This window comes from Acomys minous (assembly GCF_964271855.1).
Source record: "Acomys minous genome assembly, chromosome: 6".
Lineage (NCBI taxonomy): Eukaryota > Metazoa > Chordata > Mammalia > Rodentia > Muridae > Acomys > Acomys minous.
In genome coordinates this window covers 125088228-125104927 of record NC_140487.1, presented here as the reverse complement: position 1 = coordinate 125104927, position 16700 = coordinate 125088228, and the positions used below count along the sequence as shown (strand labels likewise).

The 16700-nt window shown below is 51.6% G+C and overlaps 1 protein-coding gene across 13 annotated transcripts in view; it reads left to right on the top strand.

Annotated features, from left to right (window-relative positions):
• The window catches only part of CAMTA1 (calmodulin binding transcription activator 1), an 838283-nt gene that overhangs the window by 307767 nt on the left and 513816 nt on the right, over window positions 1-16700 (top strand). The gene's annotated exons all lie outside the window — the stretch shown is intronic.

The window sequence follows — 16700 nt, the reverse complement described above, 5'->3', positions numbered from 1 at the left end:
TGAATGTGTGGGGCGAACCCAGGGCCTTAGACATGCCGAGCACATGGCCAGCCCACTGAGACACACCCGAGGCCTAGGCATACCCCTTTCAGAGATGGAGTAGGCCCTGGAGCATGATGTGTCACCTCATGGTGACCGTCCTGACTCCAGGTGGCCTTTCAGGCGCCTAGCTGTCCTCTTTTCATACTGCTCTGGCCATTGGTCCCCTCCTTTTGTTTGCTGGACTCTTTCCCTTCTACTGTGTGATTCCTCAACCTGTGCTCTGTGACACTTACTCAGCACCTTCCTGCTATGCACAAGGTCCCTCTGCCATTAGGGGCAAGGTCTCTGGAATGTTCTATTTGCCACTGAAGGGTAGGACCAAAATACCCGATTCTCTCCAGTGCCTCTCTCCACATTCACACTCTGCAGTCAGGGTGATGTGCCAGCCGGTACTTCATACTGAAGGTGGGAGCACCTAACGGATTTTAAACTATTTGTTTATTTATTTACTTATTCTGTATGTGGTTGTGGGGACAGGGCTTTTCTCCCACCATGGGGACATTGGCCATCAGATACAGATTGCCAGACTTGGCAACAAGCACCTTTACCCGCTGAGCCATCTCTAATGGATTTTTGAGCCGTTTCTCAGGCTCTGCCAGCAGCATGTATGTTCCTGAAGTTTCGGGTCATAGGTCTCCCTCCTGAATCTCCACACTGAGGCCTGGTGTTGGCGAGACAGGACCCAGGGAGATAGGGAAAGAATGAAATTGCTGTAGGTGAAGATTTAATGCCCCCCTCGCCGGGTTGCGTGTAATTTGAGATGAACCCTGAGAGATCCAAGGCTTTGGGGCGCTAATGAAATAACTGCTTGCTGGAGCCTAGAGCAGTGGGGTCAGGAAGATGAGAGGGGCTCTGAATTCTCTGAAATCCACTCTTGGTGACACCTGCTTCTCTCCTGCCTCTATCCTCCTGTCTGAGCACCCAGGGGACTCCAAACCTGGCTTTGGTCCACAAATGGAATGTTCCGTTTTTAGGAAGTGGAGAATTTCTCTGTTCCTTACCTTCTCTGCCCCAGCTCCCCCTGTTCCTGTGGGGCACCTCTTCCCCCCACATTAGAGCACCTATGGGAGCATTCCCTGCCATCTAGGATAGTACTATCCTACCCAAGTTCCTCTTCTTCGAGTCAGCTTTGGGGACACCTTGTGATCTGCATCCATCTATCTGGTGTCCCTCTCGTGTCCCAGGGGCCACACTGGGGCGTGGGAATGCAGGAGTGGAAGGATGGGACCAGTGGAAGCTACAGCAGAGCAGAACCTGCCCTCCATATCTGCCTGGGATCACTCACCCATCCAGAGGTGTCTAAGGAAATGCCTCCCAGTGAAGAGTAACAGAAACTGAGTTCCAAGGAGGTGAAGGAATTAGCCAGGCCTGGGGAGGGCGGAGGGATGTTTCCAGTAGGGAAGAATATTATAAAAACCAAGAGGCAAGACCCACCCTGTGAGGCAGGGGTGGGGGTGGGAGGTGGGGATGGGAGGGTCAACAGGGCTATAGTGTGGGGCTGGAAGAAATGATCCTGGGAGGCCTCCTGGGACACCTCTGGAGGAATCGGAACTCTGGCCTGAAGCCAGGTCATGTGGAAGCCAGGTTATATGGAAGCCAGGTCATGTGGAAGCCAGGTCATGTGGAAGCCAGGTCACGTGTAATCATGTGTCAGGGGTCACAGTGGTGCTACCTCCCCCAAGCCTTACACCTCCAAGACAGCCCCCCCCCCCCCCGCCCCAGTACATCACACTGCGAGGGTGTGTTAGCCTGCCTGACCATGGTGCAGGCTTCTCCACGGGTTGTCCTTCTGTCACCTCCTGTCACCTCCTGAATCGGCTCTGCTCTGGCCTCTGTTCAGGCTGCCAACTGACACCCACCGACCAAGTGGTGCTTAATTCTGAACTCGGCAAACTCAAAAGATTAAATAATGGATTTTTGCGATGTGCTGAACTCCTTCCTGGCTAGGATGATAAGATGTCAATGGGAAAAATTTAAATATTGATGAGGTTTAACTTTTGTATTGATTGGCCAGTGACATATTTTGAGTAATGATTCCCATTAAAAACACAGAGATTCGTATCGATCACCCCCCTATCTCCCGTTTTAAACCAACTGCATGCCCCTCAGACCTGGGGGAGGCCTTACAATTTTGCTGCTTCTATGAGCTGAAGCCCTAACCAGTGTTTCACACACAGCGTGGGTTTGAAGTCCCTGCTTCAGTCTGCCAGCACCCCTGTCTCTTGTTCCTCCTTCTAAGGGCAGCGGGGGATCTGAGGAGAGAGAAATCTCAGCTGGCTGCCATGGAGTGACCCCGGGGAGGTCTACACCGTACAGCCCCTGAACTTGCCTTTCCCCGTTCCTGGGGCTGCTGACCGTGGCCACGTCCTAGGCTGCTTCTGTACCGCACTCCTTCACTTAGGGCTGTGGGTGTCTCTTGGGGTCTCGGGAACTCAAGTGATTGATCAGAACGGGCCCGCCAGGTCCTGGTGTTCAGTGTGTGCCAGACACTTCGCTAGACTTGTGTGTGTATTCGTATGTGCACGTAGCATTATGTATGTACACGCGCCTGTGTTTGTGTACACGCGTGCGTGAAGGTGACAGACGTCTTCCTTCCTTGCTTTCCACCTTATATTCTGAGACAGTCTCTCGCCCAACTTGAAGCTCACCAGTTCTCCTCGGTTGGCTGGGCGGGAAACCCCTGGGGTCTGCCTCTTGCTCCCCAGCTCCTTGAGTTTGCTAGGATTAAGGCTGCAGCCCACCACACTTCCTGCATGGGTGCTGGGGTCTGATCTTATGCTTAGAAAACAACCACCACCTCAGTGACTGAGCCGTCTCCCCAGGCTGCCCTTTTGCTGAAGCCCATGTTCGTTGTTGGTCTCTCATCAGTCGGTGACTAACTATGCAACCTCACCTCGTTGCAGAGCAGGGAACGGCAGCAGGGCGGACAGCTGTTAACGCAGAAGCAAGGCACAGCTCCACCTGTCCTGTGTGGCCAAGGCTGGGAAGGGCACACACAGGGGACTTTGCTTAGTCATGGGGTGGCACGAAGACAAGATTTAGCCTTGTCAGACCCAGCAGTTGGTTTCCAGAAAGACCTTAAGCCTGTCTTTGGGAAGGCCTGCTTGCAAAGCTGCCCCCTGTCCAGTGTCGTGGGCCGTGGCTGATGTGCACCTCATTCTCCTGGCACAAAATCTTCACATGGCACCAGAGTGGTCCTCTGTGTTCTCTGCGCGTGTGCAAACAGTTGTTTCACCCTTTTCCTTGTTAGAGTCTGCTGTTCTGGCGTGTGGTGAGAAGAGGAGGTTGGTGCCCCTCCCCCACAGGCCCCTCCCCCAATGATGTACACTACCCCATGTTTGATCTCTGAGGTACTCCCCTGGTGGACTAGGCTTTGTTTCCTCAGACTCGCCCACACGCCATGCTGTGATGGTTGGCTGAAACAACTGCCAGTACAGCCTGGGCCTGTGAATTCTGGATAACCAGACCGGAAGTCTAGGCGTCTCCCCAACACGGGTGGTTAGAAATGACCTCACTCACTGCTGGAGCTTATTTAGCTAAGACGTGAGGCAAACTACACAGTAACACATCTGAGGTGACCCCCGAGAGCGGGTACAAAGGCCCTGAGGTAGCAACAGAGGCAGCCTGGAGTACTGAAACAGGGTGGGCAGAGCAAGGCAGGTGAACAAAGGCAGAGCACAGCAGGCTTTTTTACTCAGGGTGAGGCATCTGGACCCCACTTTATTTTTAAAATTTTACAAGGACTCTATAAAATAGAAACAATTAGTCATGTTTTTAATCACGAAGGAAACGCGGTTCACTTGCCTGCACTCTCGGAGATGGAATGGGTCAAGGCTTGCTGTGGATTTAGGTCTAGGTGGACGCTAGAATGCCTGGGAGCTGTTCACTCGGTTCTTAGTACAGGTTGGGGTTGGAGCAGACCCTGAGCCCTCCGAGGACGGCCACGAAGAGCTGCTCGGCTCGGCTTGGTCCAGCTCGGCTCGGCTCGGCTCAGCTCGGCCCAGCTCGGCTCGGCTCGGCCCAGCTCGGCCCAGCTCGGCCTGCCCCTTCTCTTCTGGGTCTGCGGTCTCTCTAGGGCCAGGCTCACTTGAAGATCTCTGTGCTCAGTCATGCCAAGAGTGCCACGCAGGGACTGTGTAAGTCACTGTGAAGTACTGTCCCCATGGAGAATGTGCAGTCACCACGCAGAGGACTGAACACAGCCATGAGGGCGCCGAGCCTTGTGCCTAGAGCCCCCTCTCACCTCAGGATGTTGACACTGTGTCCTGGCTGTTGGAAGCTTTGGCTCTGAGTTTATGTCGCTTTCTATATTTGTAAAATTGGGGTAATGACAGAGCTTGGTCAACAAGCTTGTTTAGTAACAGTTTGGCTGTGGTGTGACTTCTGACTGACCAACACTTAACGTATGCAACGTGATGGCTTTGACATACATGCACAGCTGTGATGTAGGCGTCACCGTGCCTGGAATAACGCGAGGCCACGGGTGTATGCTCTCCCATAACCCGTCCATCTTGCCCCCTCTCAGTTCTAAACAGCCGTTTGTTTTGCATCACTGCCGACGAGTTTGTATTCTTTAAGCCTTTCTCTAAATGCTGTCAAGTAGTTTGTTCTTTTAACCTTGACCCCCTCTGCTCACATGACGATTTGTTTAAGGTTACTCCGAATTCTTGCATGTGTTAAAATTCACAGCTTTTAACAGCCACACAGTGTCCCATCTCACGTTGTTTCTTATCCACCCACCTGCGGATGCACGCGTGTGCATGTGGGTTTTTAAAAACGATTATAACAAAATGTGTATGAACATAGTGTTTAGCTTTTTTGGGTGTGTGTGTGTGTGTGGACTTTTGTTTCTTCTGGGAACCTGCCCAGCAGTGGCACGCCTCGCCTGTGTTTCGCTTTCCGAGGCTACAGGCTGCTTTCCTAGGAGCCTGCATGTTTTACCTCCCCACAAGTGGCTGCATTGCCTCACTTCCTTTCCACACCCTCCTCCACTCACCCCTCTGCTGCCCAAGTGCTGGGATTTAAGGTGTGCGCCACCATGCCAGGGAACTAACTCTAGGTTTTTCATAAATACCTTTTGTCGGACTGAGGAATTTCCATTCTATTTATAACTTGCTAAGGATATTGGGGGGGGGGTGTTGGGTTAACTTTTAATTTTTATATAATTTCTGGCCCGCAAGAGGTAAAAAAAAAACCAAAAATAGTACAAAGAGGTTTTCTCCCCTTTATCCAAGTTCTCCCAGTGAAAGCGCAGTGCCTAGCTATAGGACTTTATTGCACCCTGGAAACAGAGCTGTTGGCTCATTACAGACCCTCGTTGGACTCTGAGGTTTCCACAATGGGCGAAGGCTGGATGCTGTCACGCACTGAGATGCTCATATTATTTTCTCCCTTTAATCTGTCAATAGCGTATTAATTACCTTAATTAGTTTTAGAATATGAAATCAATTTTAACTTGAGTATGAAGCATTCTTGTCTTATTTATAACTGGATTTGGCATGCTTCTATTTTGAGAAAGATTTTTGGCATACATGTTTGAGGAAATATTGGCCAATAAGTTCTTTTCCTTTATATTGTCATTGCCTGGTTTTAGTATTAGAGTAATGTTACATTCATAAAACCAGTGGGAAACATTCTGTCTTCCATACTGTGGAGAGTCTGTGCTGAATCAGTCTTATTTCCTCTATAAATGTTTCGTAGTATTCACGAGCAAACACCAGATCCCTGCGCTCGCAAGTTTTTCACTACACATTTAAGTTAAACAAAAGTTTGTTTAGCGGCCTGTATGTTCTGCACGAGCTTTACACTTGTTGTCTTTTTAGGAATTGTCCATTTCATCAAAGTTATCACAGCGCCATAATTACCATAAAATCACTCCCCACACTCCTTGGCACGCAGCGGCTGCCTACAGGACAGCTTGGTGAGTCTGTCTTCTCTCAGTTTGCCAAAGGGCGCTCACTTTAATTTTTGTTCTCCAAGAGACACTGCTGTTCCTCATAGGAATCACTGGGAATTAGAAAACTTTCTTAGTCTGGAGTGGTGGCACACACACTTGTAATCCCCGCACACAAGAGGCAGAGGCAGCAAACACTGCTGAATGTGGGGCCGTCCTGGGCTACTTAAGGAAGTTTAGTCCAGCCTGGGAGTAGAGTGTAGGTTGTAATCTCAAAACAAATAAACTGCAATACACACACACACAGACACACACACACACACACACACACACACACACACACACAGTGCAGTCACTACAGAAATCAGTGCGGAGACTCTTCAAAGTGCTAGATATGGCTCTGCCGCATGGTCCAGCTACCCTGCTCCTGAGCATGTGCCCACAGGACTTTACGTCTCACTAAACAGATGATTGTTCATCCGCGTTCATTGCTGATTTTGTCCACAATAACCAGGAAATGGAGACAGCCTGGGTGTCCATCAACTGGCGGCTGTATATTGAAAGCGTGGTCCATTTACATAACGGAATATTATTTGGCTGTTATGAAAAACGAGATTACAAAATTCAAAGGTAAACGGATGGAGCTGGAAATAACTATTCTGAGATAGGGAGCCCAGACCCAGAAAGACAAACACCGTAGGTTTCTCTCTTGTTTGTGGATGTCGCCCTTGAATATTTAGATGTGTGTGTTTCATTTGGAATACCCACAGAAGTCAGGAAACCAGTTACAGGACATGGGAGGACGGCCTTCAAGAGAGGAGATACAGCCCTTGGCTGATGGCAGAGCTCCCCGTGCCTCCCAGGGTGTGAAGGCGGTGTGAGGTGAGCGAGCTGGAGGACTAGGCCCCTTGGAAAGCTCTGCGGCTTCCCAGCAGACCGCTCAGTGGGAGCCATTTCTGCTCCCACAGTCTGGGTTCAGCTGCCCCTGGAGGCAGCGTGGGGTGATCCCGGTGCCTCATCTTTATTCCTAGACCACTGCCACACATTGTCATCCTCGCTCCCTGAAGCCTGCCTTGCACCTTTGAATTCCATGTCTTGGGTTCTGTCACAGTGGGGAACGTCCCTTCTCACTATAGCTTTACACATCCCTGGAGCCACTCTCCGTCATAATGCCTCCCGCTTTCAGAGGCAGAATCTCACTGTGAAGCCCGGGCTCATGAACTCACGATCCTCCTGCCTCATCCTTCTCATGCTGGCATTACGAGCGTGCACCCCGACACCCAGCTTCCTTGCTGGTACGGGAGCAACGGCTCAACTCAGCCTATGCTGCTTCTTGTGGACACTGTGCCCTAGACACCCCGGTGGTGCTCACCGGCGAAACCCCCACCTGTCTAAATCCCATTCTGCGTCCTTGGAGCTTCAAGTTCCAGCTACCTGGCGTGGCTGGAGATGCCTGTTATTGCCAAGAGAGGACAAAGCAGATCACAAGGGACCCTCTGCATGCCCGCAGCAGCTCCACTCCTTGCCTGGTTGACCTGTGGGGCACAATTTGCTCCGGGTCAGTTGGGAGCCTGATTGGACCCTGGACACATTTCCCTCTCCTTGTGTGTTGGGTCCCATTTTCTCCATCTGCTTGGGGTGTTCTGAATATCCCTTTGTTGTGCATCAGAGGGTTTCCCTGCCCTCTACCAGGTCATTCCTGTCAGCACAGAGCAGTCTCTGGTGGAGCCTATTAAAGAGCAAACCGAAGCCTTCCTAAGAGCTGCCACAGCCTCTTGTGAAACCCCAGTGGGTCAGCATGCCCCCTACCCCTCGACATGATGCTTAGGCCACCAAATCAAAGGCATGTCCTTGTCCTCAGTGTATTGCCAACCATTTGCTTTGGCATGGTGGTCACCTCTTCCTGTCACAGCAGTTGTGGCCACCACCCTTGCCATCCTTGTGTCCTGACCTCTTAAGGCAGAGGTACCCGTGGCTCCTTCAGGGTTGTTTTCCTAACTTCCTGGCTACCCCTTCCAGGCTCTTCTCCTGATGCAGGTCTGTGTACTGAGGACCACAGAGTCCCAGCTCTAGCCTTGATTGTCTCTGAGCTGCAGCCTCATCCATCCCCTTGGATGTCAAACCTGCATCTCAGAGCCATACAATGGAGCTTCCACCTGCCTGTGCTCGGTCGGTCTGACTCCTCCATACCTCCTTCTCGGCTCGGTGCCCCCATATGCTGAGCAGCTCTGGACAGGAGTCCCTCTGTGATTCATCACTGGGATTCAGTCTTGCTTTCCATAACAGATAGATCTAGGCCCATGTCCTTGACTCCCAAACATAAAAAAAACCCCTTAAATATTAATTTAACTCCTTTAATATTAATTTAAAATCCAGAAATTAAATATGATGGCTGGAAAGAAACAAATCACAATTTAAATGTGCATTTTTATAGTTAATAATTATTATAAAAAAGAATTTATGTGGATTTTGGAGGGTTCACACTGTACAGAAATGAATAACAGAAAATGAGAGAGTGCCGTCACTTTCTGGGTCTTCACCAGCACAGTCCACAGTGGTATGTCTCCGTCACCAATTTTATGTCTGCGTTTCTAAAATATACATGCTGTGTGCTTTTTTTTTTTTTTTAAAAATTGTGTTAAAAAGTGGACAGCCAAGATCTAGGGAGATAACTCCATTGATAAAGGTACTTAACATACAAACGTGAGGTCCTGGGTTCAAATCTCCACACTCACATAAAAAGCCAAGCATGGTAGCACAGACCCTTAAACCCCAGTCCTGAGCCGCCGAGCAGGGTTCCTGAGACTTGCTGGCCAAAGAGTCTAGCAGCACTGGTGAGTTCCAGGTTCAGGGGCGTGTCCCAATAGATAAGGCAGGGAGTGATTAGAGAAGACACCTGACGCCAATACCACATATACGAGTATGCAAATGTGCATGACACACATGTGTATACACACACACACACACACACACACACACACACACACACACACACACACACACACACACACACACACACAGTTAGTGGCAGGGCCAGGATTAGAATCAAGGCCACGTGGTCCAGATCCCAGCTTGTACATCTCTGATGGGGATCTGGGTTTGCAGGGAAGTTTTCTACAGACGCCAGTAACCGACTTCCTTCCCTCCCCTGCTGCCTCCCCCGTCACTTTTTCTCTCATTTTCTCATTCTCTAATTTTCCTTTCCCCTCTTTCTTTTTATCCCTTTCTTTCTTTTTCTCTCCTTCCCTCCCTTCCTTCCTCCCTTCCTTTCTTCCTTCCTCCTTCCCTCCCTCCCTCCCCTCCTTCCTTCCTTCCTTCCTTCCTTCCTTCTTTCCTTCCTTCCTTCCTCCCTTCTCCCTTCCTTCCTCTTCTGGTGCTGGGGAGGAAACACAGGTCCTTATAAATCACTGGGCCAGCGCTCTCCATTGAACTACCCCTGAGCCAGGACTGTACTTTAACCATAGGAAAGCATCTGTGACTAATAGGTTACCAGGAAAAGGTTCCCCGCTGAGGAAGGAGTCCTTTGACACAGACATAAACTTAACAGTGGATCAGCTCTCTCCGTGAGCCCCCCTGCCCAGCCTTCTTACCCTTGCCCAAATGCACAGGGTCACCCTGGCTTTCTGAGACCTTCCTTCTATGCCTGTGTTTCTGTGTTAGTACCCAAGAAGGGAGGGAGGCTAGGCCACTACGCAGCACCCGGGAAAAGAAGCAACCAGCCCTCGGCGGGTTGTTCTGTGCGCAGTAAACCTCTCGGACAGCTTCAACAACTGTCTATCAAGCTCAACACTGGGCTCCCTGAAACTGAATTCCAGCAAAAAAGAAGGGGGGGTGGAGGAACCCCCACAACACAACAAAACAAAGCTATCTGTGGAGATTCTACTGACGTTCCACTTGGTTAGTGTGCTTGCGACGCACACTGTAGCAAAGCTTTAATATAATTAAATTTTAAATTCCATGTAGATTCTAGTGGGTAGGCAGATGTACCGGTATGTTAAACTTTATGTCGCTTGAAAATGGTTTTCAAGTACATCAGAGGGAGACCATCCAGCTGTAAAATTATCTGCTTTATGATGCCGCATCACGGCTCTGATCTTTTTCTTTTAATTAAAAATGTACCTTAAAGTTGAACCACCCCTACTCTCAGCCACCTTTTCGTCTCGTTCTTGAAATTGACTGACAGAACACAGAGGATTGTGCCTGGGCTCTGGACCTGGGGCGGTGTTTGCCCAGGGCATACACTTTCCGCGCTGTGCCGTGATGATTGGAGGGCTGGCCCCTCATCCGCCTGACGTCCTCCGGGGTGGAGGATTTGGTGTGGCCAGACCTTCTCCTCATCACTCCAGGAATCAAAAGGGCCGCAGAATTCTGCCCAGTCAGGGAGGGGCCTTCTGCCTGATGTCTCTGGACTTGGCTTTGGCTGCCTGCCCTGTGACAGCACGGCAGGGCTCCTGTGCACTCTTTCTGTGTGGTCCTGCCAGCGCCTGTGGCACTAGGTTTCTGATGTCTCTTATTTCCCGACTTGGGCATGGCATCCCTTTAGTCTGAGGTCCTGTTTAATTAATTGATTAATTGTTCAAGTATAGACATCGGTGGAACAAGCTGGGCAGCCCAGAAACACCTGTGACTCCAGCTTCGCGGGATCTGACACCCTTTTTGGGTAGCCATACCCCCTCCCATGTACACACACGGATACATAAATAAAGTAATATTTTATTAATTGGGTAAGGGATGTGCACCTGTAATTGCAGTGGGTGGGGGTGAGGGGCAGAGATTGGAGCTCTCAGGAGCTCACTGGAAGCCAGGCAAGGCAAGTCAGTGGCCTTCAGGTCAGTGAGAGACTCTGCTGTACCTATTGAGATAAGGGGGTGGGGGGCACATGGGGTAAGACCCAATGTTAACCTCAGCCCTTCACACACACACACACACACACACACGTGCACAAACACATGCCAGCATACACCACACATGCACACTAACAGGAGATATGTCTAGCCTTGTTGAAGCATGACACAACATATACATGTATCAAAATGCCGTGTTTCCTGGGATAGGCACATAGGCACTGCACGACCTCCTGAGGCACACTGGGCACCGGCTTCTCTCAGAGTGACCCTGGTTGTGAGTCTGTAACAGCTGTCTGTTGAGAAGTGTCACTCTGTTCTTGAGCTTGGGCCTCACCATGTATCTACCAAAGAGTCTGGCACGGTGAGCTCGGAATACGTTATCAGCGGCTAGTGGGATTAGGAGTAAATTCCTGTCCTGGAAGGCTTTCTCAAAGATGCTCCTGGAGGCTCTCAATGGCCTAGGAAGCCAGCAATTTCTTACATGCCCCAGAAGACCTGTCCATCACCAGACCTGGATGAGAACGTAGGGACCACCTCATTGAAAGCCCCAGTTTTTTCCAAGCAGGAGTCTGTGGAGGAAGGGGGTCCATCCAACCCCAGCAGAGCTGTCCCTCCTACTTCCTGCTCCTTTCAGTAGTTTAATCGTTTGCATCTCCACCTTCCTCCATGCCTAGCAAGCAGGGCTCAGCCTTCTCTGCAGGGACCCGGCTTCTCTTTTCACCTGGGGCACTGTATTAGTTGCTCTGCTGCTGTGACAGAACACTGCAACCATGGCAACTTAGAGAAGAAGAGTTTCGGTTAAGCTTACTCTTCTAGTTAGATTCCATCATGGGGGTGGGGTGGGGCGGGAATATAGCGTCAAGCCACAGCCACAGCAGCAGCGGCATGAAAGATGGCGGCTGGCATCGTCAAACGCGGACAGGAAGTGGGGCGAGACTACGAACACCCAAAGCCCACCCCCAGTGATGTGTTTCCTCAGCAAGACTCCATTTCCCAGAGGTTCCATAACCAGTGCCAGCAGCTGGTGACCAGCTCTTCAAGACTATGGGGCGGGGCATTTATCATCACAGTGACTGCCCGGTCTCAGGGAGCCTTGTCCTACTGTCCCCCCCACCGGGCACCATGATCTCCATAGATGCTAAAGAAGCTACCTGTCCCCAGAGCCTCCTGCTTTCCCGGAAGCCGACGGCTCCCTGAACCATCCCACTTGTGGGACAGGAAATGACACTGTCTACCCTCATGAAGAGCATCCTGCTGGTGCCTTTTGAACGTGGTGTCACATAACCGCAGCTCCCTGGGATGCAGGATGCTCGGGGAGGAGGAAAGCTCCATCCGCGTTCGCCGTGGACTGCACTGCTTTGTGGTCTCAGGACCCTGCAAGCTTACCCTGCCACCTAGTACTTGCTTTGAGAGAGAAGCTGGTACACATCTTATATGCTTACGAACCTGGAACGAGGGACACAAAGCATTGTCCATGGCTGGGGGGGGGGGGCGTGTCCTGGGGACACATCGAATGGGGCAAGGATTGTTTTCTTTCCTCCAAAGCAGCCAGCTTCCTAGGGTAGGATGGAAAGAGAGTCCGTGAAGTCCACTGAGCATGAAGTCCATTGAGTAGGTGGACGTGCCAGTGGGTAGTGACCCAGACTCACACAGAGTTTCTGTGGGCTGGGTTGGGGCAGCCACTGTCCCAGAAGGCTGATAGAGCGCAGTTCACATACAAGGGTAGATGTTTGCATCTCACTGGGCTTTGAGTTAGGACAGGGTCGGGAGGCAGACTACCTCAATGATCTAGTCACCGTCATCCGAGTTGAGATGCTGTGTGGCTTCTATTGCAGGAAGGGAGTGAGGCTCATGGTAGAGCAGAGGTGGCTTTGGAGGCTTAGGGAAAACAAGACAAAGGTTTGCAGCGATGTGGAGAGACCTCTCTCCCTCTTGTAGCCCTTCTTGGGTGCTTTGGGCTTCTGCCAGGCAGAGCCGTGTACAGAAAAGGGGGAGTGGAGGAAGGAAGGCTCTCAGCAACAGGAGTAGCCCATGTCCAGCCATGTTCCAGGAGAGATTTTTACAAGAGCCAAGGCTCTGGACTCTGGGATGACCATCAGGGGACCCAGATGGTGTCTGTCTTAATGAGAGATTATACATTTTAAAGTCTTAACCCCACCCTTGAGTATTAATCATTATAAGAGGGGAAAAAAAAACAACATTCCATGAGACATTTAGAGTGTTCCAGAATGAGCATCGTTTGGAGCCACTTGAGATGTGTGAAACTAAAATTAATTACATTTTACATACCTAAACAAACTGTTAAGTGTCAATGGCAGGCTTCCTCCTGCCCCTGTGTGTAGCAGATTCTTCTCCCTGTCTGTTGCAGACAACCTGGGTTCCTGTTGGCGGCAACACGTTTCCACCCACCTGTAGCTCCCATCAGGGCTCGGCAGTGATGCCTGGGTGTTCCTCGGGCATGGGTTCCTGTGCATGCCCTGTCACCAGCCAGGTCTAGTGACATCCAACAAGGCTTCCATGACTCTCACACTATTCTGCAAGCGTACCCAGCTGTCCTAGGACCCACTGCGCGGCATGTCACACAGCCTGCCTGCATCCTGGAGCCCCCTAAAGTGTCTAATGAAAGGCCTTTGTTTTGTAGGGAAGTGACAGAGGCCAGCTTCTCTGGGGGAACAAGGGGCAGACACAGTCTTCACCCAGAGCCCTTCTCACAAAATCCCCTGACACCCCCACCTTAGCTCTGAGCTGAGATGTCCTCCTCAGCTGACCTGCCCCATGGCCATGCTCCAGGCTCCCCTCCTCTGCTTCTCCGGGCCCTTCATCTTGCAGTAAATAAGGGCTTTCATGGGCTCCGGCCTATTCATCTATGGTATTTATGGAAACCACCAAAGGCTTCACGAAAAGGTTTAACTCAATGTGAGATGTGTCTTTGAAGAGCTGTGTTTAATAGCGCAGGGAGAATGGGCTTTTCCTGCCTGAGCCAAGCCTGCTCCGAGGGGGGAGAACGAGGTGGGAGTGCCCAGGGCCTCTCTGAAGAAGGTGATTTGGGACAAATGGACCTGGCAGCTGCCCAGTCAGGCTCTGGGACTGCAGCTGTCTGAGAAAGCAAGGGTTCGGGGTGAGACTGGGGAGCCAGAGGGCATGGCAGCTCTGTCTGACAGCGCAGCTGTCAGGGTATTGTGAGACATGCTGGGCAGTCTCCGTACACCCTCAGAGACTGTGCCACGCAATGCTCTGCTCCAGGAGCCTCAGGGGTCCAGCTTAGACCAGCTTGGAACTGGCTATGGGTAGGGACACCTCTGACTGGGGGGAGGGGAGGGGGGGTGAGTCCCTGTTCTGGAGAGGGCAGTTTGGGAGTAGCATGGGCGGGCTCTAATCCTCCGGCCATGTGCGAGGTAGCCCTGGGCTGGCTATCTTGACTCCTAGTCTTCAGTCTTTCTCATCTGTGAGCGAGCAGAAAGTCCAAAGTATTCGAGTAGTTGTCTCCAAAAGTAGACTAAATAATGAACATTTACTATGGATATAGAGCTAAGTGAATGTATGTGTGTGCACATGTGTTTGCGCACACATGTGTCTGTGTGTATGTGCGTGCACGTGTGTGCGTGCGTGCATGTGTGCATGCACACCTGTTTGTATGCGTGCACATGCTCACATGTGCACACGTGGAGGCCAGAAGCAAATGTAGAATGCCTCTTCCTCTATTTTTCGCCACATTATTGTGTGAGTCTCTTACTGCTGAGTCAGAAGCTCATTAATCTGGCTCGCACTGCTGGCCAATGAGCTCCAAGGATCTGCCTGCCCCACCTCCCACTGCTTGGATTATACATAAGAATCACCACGGTTAGCTTTTTGTGTGGGTGCTTGAGATTTGAACTCTGGTCCTTGTGCTTGCACATCAAGTCAGGGGTTCTACTGTGGTGACAAAGCACCATGACCAAAAGCAAGTTGGGAGGAAAGGCTTTGTTTCACTTATGCTTTCATGTCACTGTTCACCATAGAAGGAAGTAGGGACAGGAAATTAAACGGGGCAGGAACCTGGAGGCAGGGGGGGTGATGCTTACTGGTCTGCTCCTCAAGGCTTGCTCAGTCGGCTTTCTTACAGGGGTGGCACTGCTCACAGTGGGCTGGGCCCTCCCACAGCAACCACTAATTAAGGAAATGCCTTATGGGCTAGTCTGCAGCCTGATCTTATGGAGACATTTTCTTAATTGAGGTTCTCTCCTCTCGGAAGTGTCAAGTTGGCAATAAAACCCAACCAGCACACCAGCCCTGAAAGGCTTCTTTTTAAGTGAGAACTTTGAAAGGCCTGGTGGACTGTCCCCTGCTGGGGGCTTGGGAATGGCCACTGTTACTGTAGGGGCCGGGGCAGCTTGTAATTCTGTATGTAGGCTGGAGGCTCAGGGTTCTGCTAGCCCTGGAGTGGGCAAGTCTTCAAGGCCCTGGCCTACCCAAGGCGGCGGTGGCTCTTCCAGGGTCCTGGGAGGAGGAAGCTCATGCTCACACTCTCATGAGGGAGTGGACATGCTGGAGGGCAGGGTGGTGGTGGTGGTGGAGGGAGATGAGGGATACAGGCAGGGACTCTCTCCTCCTGCTCGGTCTCTGGGACAGCCATTTCACAGCGTGTCTAATGGAGCCTTTGGTGTGCCTGAGGCCCTGCAAACAAGGATACTGTGGGTGACTACCTCCCTGGACTTCTTTTCTTGCCTGCCAGTTTCTGGGGGGTGGGGGGGGACTTCTGTCTGCAGAGCTGAGAGCAAGGCCTGGCCATCAGGTGTCAGGTAGCCGAGACCAGCACATAGTCTGTGGCTGGTTGCTAGGGAAAATGACTTGGGGTTTGAGGGAAGGGAGGGGAGTTGCGTATGCCTGACTGTCCATGTACACCCCTCCCTGGGCTGTGGACAAGGATGTACAGGGCTATCCTTGCTCCAAATGCCCATCCTACTAAATGGTTACTTTAGGTCTTCCTGATTGGAATGTAACGTAGACACTGTTCCAGCCTTGGTACCTTTCCAGTGAGTACCCAGGGGTTCCCCTGATCTGCCCTGGGGACAGCCAGCCTGAGTTGTTCTGCCCAGAAGCCCAGTGTGCCAACCTCCCCCCGCCACCCCCCTCCCCCCAAGGCCCTAGCTCCTCCCTTCTGCCTTCCCTCCCTTATCAAAGAACCTGGAGGGCGTGGGAGTGCCTGTGGGGGGTGAGTTAGCGATACAGAGATGATCCGTGGGCTTGGGTGGCTGCCACTCTTAGGTGAGCTGGGAAACTGCAGTATCCGTCCCACTCCTTGCCTGTCTGGTTTCTTACTGCTTCTCCCAGTTTGACCCTGGTCCCCAAGGTCAAAGTCTGGGTGTGTTTGTCACGGTTCCCTACAGTCCGCTCAGTGTCCAGCACACAGAAGGTCAGAGAAGAGCTCATTATTATCAGCTGTACCATGGGCCCTTCTTGTCTGTGAGTGCCCTTCCTCTTCTTGCCTTCCTCCCTGCCCAGGGGCGGGGGGGGGGGGTCCCCAAGGGTTGAGGAGCAGGACCTGAGGACTTTCTTGCCATTGCTAGCAGAGCCTGCATTGGGTAGAGGTTGGCAGCTCTTCTCAGGATTCTACTGCTGTGAAGAGACACCATGACCACGGCAGCTCTTAGGAAGGAAAGCATTTAATTGGGGCTGGCTTACAGCTTCAGAGGCTTAGTCCATTATCGTCGTGGTGGGAGGCATGGCAGCGTGCGGGCGGACACGGTGCTGGAGCAGGAGCTGAGAGCTCTGCGTCTACACTGGGCATAGCTTGGCATAGGAGACCTCAAAGCCTGCCCTCACAGTGACACACTTTCTCCAACGAGGCCACACCTTTTGGGGGACTTCTAGACATTGCCTTTTAGAAGGGGTGCTCCTCCTTTGGGGCAAGGAGGCTTTGTTTTTTTGAGCAGTGGGTG